Source organism: Anolis carolinensis, chromosome 2 (assembly GCF_035594765.1).
Source record: "Anolis carolinensis isolate JA03-04 chromosome 2, rAnoCar3.1.pri, whole genome shotgun sequence".
NCBI lineage: Eukaryota > Metazoa > Chordata > Lepidosauria > Squamata > Dactyloidae > Anolis > Anolis carolinensis.
Genome location: NC_085842.1, coordinates 261,005,348 through 261,011,556, shown reverse-complemented (window position 1 = coordinate 261,011,556; position 6,209 = coordinate 261,005,348). Strand labels below are relative to the sequence as shown.

The window sequence follows — 6,209 nt, the reverse complement described above, 5'->3', positions numbered from 1 at the left end:
AAGTGTCAAACCATACTATCAAAAAGATGATTGAATAAGCAAACATATTTTGGATTATTGTGCCTGGGGAGATTTCTTCAATAACATCAGATAGACAGTTCTGAGACATATCTTTTTTGTGAGTACAGTACTTCCCTCTCTGTTAAAGTCTTATTAAATATGATTCACAAGGCAAGAAATGCCCAGGTTTCTCACCTAATGTTGTTTTCACTTCTGTGTACAGTGTGAGAAATGCAGAATTGGTCAAATTCACTTTAAAAAAACAACACCTTAGTGGAGTGGAAATTTTTAACCATTTCCCTTGATGCAGCTGGAGGGAAGAACATATCTGCATAAACCCATTTTCTCATTTATTAATTTACTAGCTTAGATATCTGGCAAGGCCGAGGTTAAATAATTTTAACTCTATTTGTTAGAAAAAGTCAGTCTTTGGTTTTGTTTTTATGAATGCGCCAGTAAGAAAATGCAAAAATGAGTTAAAATGCAAAAATGAGTGAATTTTGTAGGTCAATATCAAACTCCACTATGGCTGATGGGGTTTGCATTAGTCTCTGAATACAGCTGAATGTACTGCAACTCCCATCCTCCAGGATTCATCCCCTCCAAACCCCATCAGGACTTAAAATGGGTGATGTGTGGTCTGTGTTGGAGGCTTGGTCCAGATCCATGGCTGATGAGGTTTGCAGTAGACTCTAGATGTGGGTGAATGTACTGCAACTCCCATCATCCAAGGTCCATCCCCCCCAAAACCCCACCATGGATGTAAAGTAGGTCATGGGGGGGGGGGGGTCTGTGTGTCAAGGTTAGTCCAGATCCATGCCTGATGGGGTTTGGTGTATGTAGGTGAAGGTACTGCAACTCCTATCATCCAGGGTCCATCCCCTCCAACCCCACCAGGATGTAAAGAGGGTAATCGGGGATCTGTATGCCAAGTTTGGTCCAGATCTATGGCTGATAGGTTTCATAGTAGTCCATGGCTGTGGAACTTAAAGTGGGTCATGGGGAGTCTGTGTGCCAAGTTTGGTCCAGATCCGCTGTTGGCAGGAATTACAGTGTTTTCTGAAAGTGGGGCCATCTTGGAAAATACATACATACATACAAACATACTTTGATTCTCTGCCTCTGGATCCTGGTTCCTTGAGAAACAACCAGCATAATATGTATATAAGTGCCTCACTGTAACTGTGGGAGAAAAAAAATTGATTGACCTCATTTTATGATGCACTTTCCCACAACTCAGAATCAAAACTGATATGTTGTTGGACAGGAAAACTATCTAATACAAAGGAAGTACATATACACTACTTTTAAAAATGAAATTAGAAAGAAGAACTGAAAGCTTGAGAAAGGTATACTTTTATGCTCAGTTTCCTATTTTTCAAAATCTTCTTTATATATCTTATGGAATTTATGTAATGTGCATTCTGTTTTGAACAATGGAAGAAACTGATAATCTAGTTTTTGATCAAGTGTGTTTTTAAACCAGAGATTTCAGTCTGCCTCCTCTGCTGAAAGACTGAAGGTTGCTGATGAAGAATATGCTCTTTTCCTAAATAAATCCCCTAGTTACTTGCACACAGTTCAAAACCATTATGATTGTTCTGCAGCCAAACATTTCACACATTAATCAGAGCTGAGGCTTAAAGTACAAATGGGGGTGAATCGGAAAATGAGCTGATGAGGTTTGCTGCTCCCAACTGCTTTGATTTTGCCCTGTGTGCATGTGTATGAACAAAAAGAAATAAAGGAACACAGGGGAATGGAAGAAAGGGGTCAGAACTAAAAAGTAAAAAAGTCAACCCTTCCAGAATTTTTACTCCTTCTTTTGCCTTCAGCCATTCAAGTCTTATGTGGTCACCTTGTATAAATCAAAAACACCAGAGCATTGTTGCATGCATAGTACCACACACAGACTCCCAAAGGGAACTTCATGTCTTTGAAGGCACATGGACATAGCTTTATAATTATGTTATGTGTGATTGGGGTTATAATACAACACAGGAAAACAATAATGAATAAAAATTGCCCTTGGAGGGTTTTTCATTCACTAGAAACAGATGCAGAGGGAGGGGGAAGTAATTTGAAGATTTTCAATGTAGAAAGAGTCATGTTTGCTGCTTGTGGACAAGGCAGTGGAAATAGGATCAACTCACACAATAATATGTTTGCACTTAATTAACTCAGAAATGGGAGTGGGGGTAAGGAGGGTCCCAAATTTTGCTTTTTCCAGTGGGTTCAGGCAAAAGCAAATTGCTTCAGCCCCTCCTAACTTGTGAGTTTATTTTCATTAATAACTTTTTTCATGTTTGGCATACTCTGAAGTTGCTTGGCCACATGGCCCCGTTTTCATCTGGGAAATATTGAAAGTTATGAAAACAGCACTTTGTTTTTTCCTATTTTTGTTCAATTCACATGGGAATCTATGCTGTCATATGACCTTTCCTAAATGCTACTATCTTCAGAGTTCATTTCTTAAAGTAAGTGTCTAGCTTTTCTGAAAACAGGTTTAAATTTATAAGAAGCAAATGCTCTCCGTCTTGTGAAGATGCAGACTTCTTTCAATTGCTCAGGACAGTCAGCATAAATTACTCTTTGAAGGAGCATCTGAGAGCATACATCCCCCTCAAACAAGGCGTTTTTCAGCAGAAATAAAAGGGAAAAATAAACAAATAAGATGGTTTCAAATCAGCTCTACATTTTGACTCATAAAAAGAGGTTATTGTTTGATTGAGACCAAAATACAGATGCCAGCCAAGCAGCACTGTCAGAACAACTGGAAACAATTTCAGAAAAACCTCCAAGGACTTTATCACACAAGGCGGACAAACCAACATTCAAGCTGGAAGTCTTGATTGCATGACCTAAACTGGTGCAATTTTTAAATGATATTTTTATAATTGATGTTTTTAATTATCTGTTTTTAATTGTATCATTTTTATAACTGTTTGTTTTTGGCATCTAATGACTGCTGATTGTGAAGCCGCCCTGAGCCTCCCCCTCCAGTGGTGACAAGGACAGGATACAAATGTATGAAATAAGTAAATGATATCATGTACATCTCAATTGGCCTGCCTCCTCCCCATGATCAACCAATCTCTGACTACTTACAGGTGAAATGTGTCAATAACTCACAATCCCACAATATTCCCATCACATTTTGTGCAATGGATCCGTTCCACATCTCTCCTGAAATGTCAGGAGTACAGTGATATAGGGGTTGGGATTCTCTTCCTTCTCCATGCAATCCCCTCATGATGCTCAAGTTTCAGTAGATCTATATTTATCATGCATACTCATTAATGGTCTCTTACTTTCCTGTTATATTTAATAGTTTTGATCCTGACCTCCATGAGATGCCTGTACAGTTATGTTGAGCACTTGAGCAATGCGACAAATATTGAGTTATCAGGAGATATGAGAGGGTGGTAGATTGATGCTTCAAGCACAAAATCAAAGCATATCTGGTGTTTCTGTATTCCAGGTAAAACAAACCAAACATAGGATGTGGTGTCAGAGTATTGGTGGATCTTAATGAATGAGGCCATTGGTCTGTGGCTGGCTACGGAACAGAGGGAGCTGCATTGGATAAATGGTGAGTATCTGTGGTTTAAATTGAAAGTGTTGTCCTGCCCATGTGACCCTCAACACTACACTATATTTTAGCAGGATCTTGGGATCTGTCTACAAGAGTTCTGTCTTTGAATAATGTTTACTGACCACTATAGCCTGGAGTGGATGTTCAAGTGATAAACCTTAACAGATTGTTTTTGTTTAGGATTTTTTATTCTTGATTTTGACTGTTTGTTTTGAACACCATTGCCTTAGCAAAGACTAGCTATCTTTCAAATGAAAGAAGCAGCTGCCATGATGTGTTGTCGAAGGCTTCCATGGCCGGAATCACAGGGTGGTTGTATGTTTTCCGAGCTGTATGGCCATGTTCCAGAAGTATTCTCTCCTGACGTTTCGCCCACATCTATGGCAGGCATCCTCAGAGGTGTGAGGATGCCTGCCATAAATGCATCCTCACAACCTCTGAGGATGCCTGCCATAGATTTGGGCGAAATGTCAGGAGAGAATACTTCTGGAACATGGCCATACATCCCAGAAAACATACAACCACAGCTGCTATGATGCCAAGGGATTTGTCTTCAATGCATTGCATTCCACTAGGTTGCAGAATTCCATCTTAAACTGACATTATACTCAACACTAGCAATGTCTGAAGTTGTAACAGCATCTGTAACAGCTGGTGTGTTTTGTGGATGAAAACTTTCAATGTTTACCTTAAAATGCCAGTCTGCCACTATAGTCAACACTCATTGATATACTTGTCTGTTTATTTTGAGCTGCCCTGTTTAATCTGTCTGGAATATGCAAGTAGGACATCTTGAATATAGGACAGTAGACAAAGCCCTGAGTGTTTTAGTTTAAAGGTTCATCTTCTTTGAATATGATGTTGGATGGTTTACCATAAAGAGTTCCTTAGATGAATGCTGCTAGTCACTGATCCAAGGAACAATTTATGCAATATCTTTGATGTTTATTCCATGTCTATTGCCTTTTTTATGCAGCCAGGATTGAATGAAACACAGTAAAAGAATTGTCTGAGCTTCCCGCCATCTACTCAGATATTGATTATGAACTATCAGGAAACACTGTGGAGGCAAATAGATAATACCAGTAGAAGGGACCACCAAGAAGAACAAAAGTAAGAAGAAACTTCAAATAAATGTATCAGAAAAGTACACATGAAACAGTGTGCAATGGTAAAAAGAACAAAAACAATAAGAAAATTACACCCTATAAGCAAGAATGCAGAACATAACAACTTATGAAAACATGTTCAAATAGCAGCTATGCAATAGGTGAGTCTTCATGTTTTAGTAAATAGTCCTGAATCTACACTAGAGATTGGTTTTAGAAATGTTCAAATACCAAAAACCATTTATATCTATATGAGGACTGGATGTTCACGCAAAATAGAAATCCTCACAGGCTGTGTATCTCAAAAGAACTGACTAAGGTCCTGAGACTATAAGATCTTTCAAATAATTGTTGTCAAATTCTAAATATAGTTTCAAAATGAAATTCCAGTGGCCAAGGATAAAATATTCCAGTCTCCAATGATTCTAAACTATATGAGATTTTAAAACAATCATATGTTTAATTCAAGTATTTTCCCCTCCGAACCAACTGCTCACTGTAATGCTTTTAACAACCATTCCACAGATAAAATCTCTTGCTTAAGAGCTGACCTAGACACTTTCATTGGAGCAGAGGCCAACAATGAGGTGTCCAGCAACTCACTGAGTGAGATTATACTGGATCAGTTTCAATTGGTGAGTACTGTTGATGAGATCAAACTGCTGGGGCAAATAAGGAGGACAACCTGTTTTCTTGAACCCTGTGCCTCTTGGCTGGTCGTTCAGGGAAGAGATGCAATTCAATCTAAACATTATTAATGCATCTCTCAGGGAAGGGAATTTTCCTTCCTGTTTAAAAGAAGCAGTAATTAGACCACTACTGAAAAAGCGCCCCCTGGATCCTCTGGACCTTAATAATTACAGACCAGTGTCTGACCTTTATTTTTTGGGCAAGGTGATTGAAAAGGTAGTTGCCCTCCAGCTTCAGGCAGTCTTGGATGACAACACTTTCTTGACCCATTTCAAATTTGCTTCAGAGCAAGATATGGAGTTGAGACTGCTTTGGTTGCCTTAGTGGATGATCACCGTCTTAACACTAACAAACAGTGTGTGTCTCTGTTGGTGCTTCTAGACCTCTGAGTGGCTTTTGATACCATGGTATCCTTCTGAAACACCTAGGGGGTTTTGGGAACTGGAGGCACTATGCTGCAGTTATTCCAATCATATCTCTCAGGCAGGTTCCAGATGGTGGTATTTGGGGGGTAGCTGCTCCCCAAAAAGGAGCTTTTATATGGCATTTCACAAGGTTCCATTCTATCCCTAATAATTTTTATATTTACATGAAACCATTGGGAGGGATCATCCATAGGCATAGGGTGGGTGTTATCAGTATGCTGATGATATCTAAATATATTTCTTCATGCCTTCAAAAACAACCTTAGCTAAGGATAGTGTGCTTCCTCTGACTAAATGAGAAAACAAACAAACAAACAAATTGAGACTGAATCCAGATAAAACAGAGGTGCTTGCCATCAAGGGTCTTAATCTGGGGATGGAGATATGTCA

The 6,209-nt window shown here is 39.0% G+C and overlaps 1 long non-coding RNA gene across 1 annotated transcript; it reads left to right on the top strand.

Moving 5' to 3' along the window:
* The first annotated feature begins 1,595 nt into the window (after positions 1 to 1,595).
* Positions 1,596 to 4,745, top strand: LOC134295861 (uncharacterized). Its single transcript, XR_010002442.1, has 2 exons — positions 1,596 to 3,592; positions 4,572 to 4,745. It is a non-coding gene; the product is annotated as an uncharacterized LOC134295861 (long non-coding RNA).
* Positions 4,746 to 6,209: the final 1,464 nt, after the last annotated feature.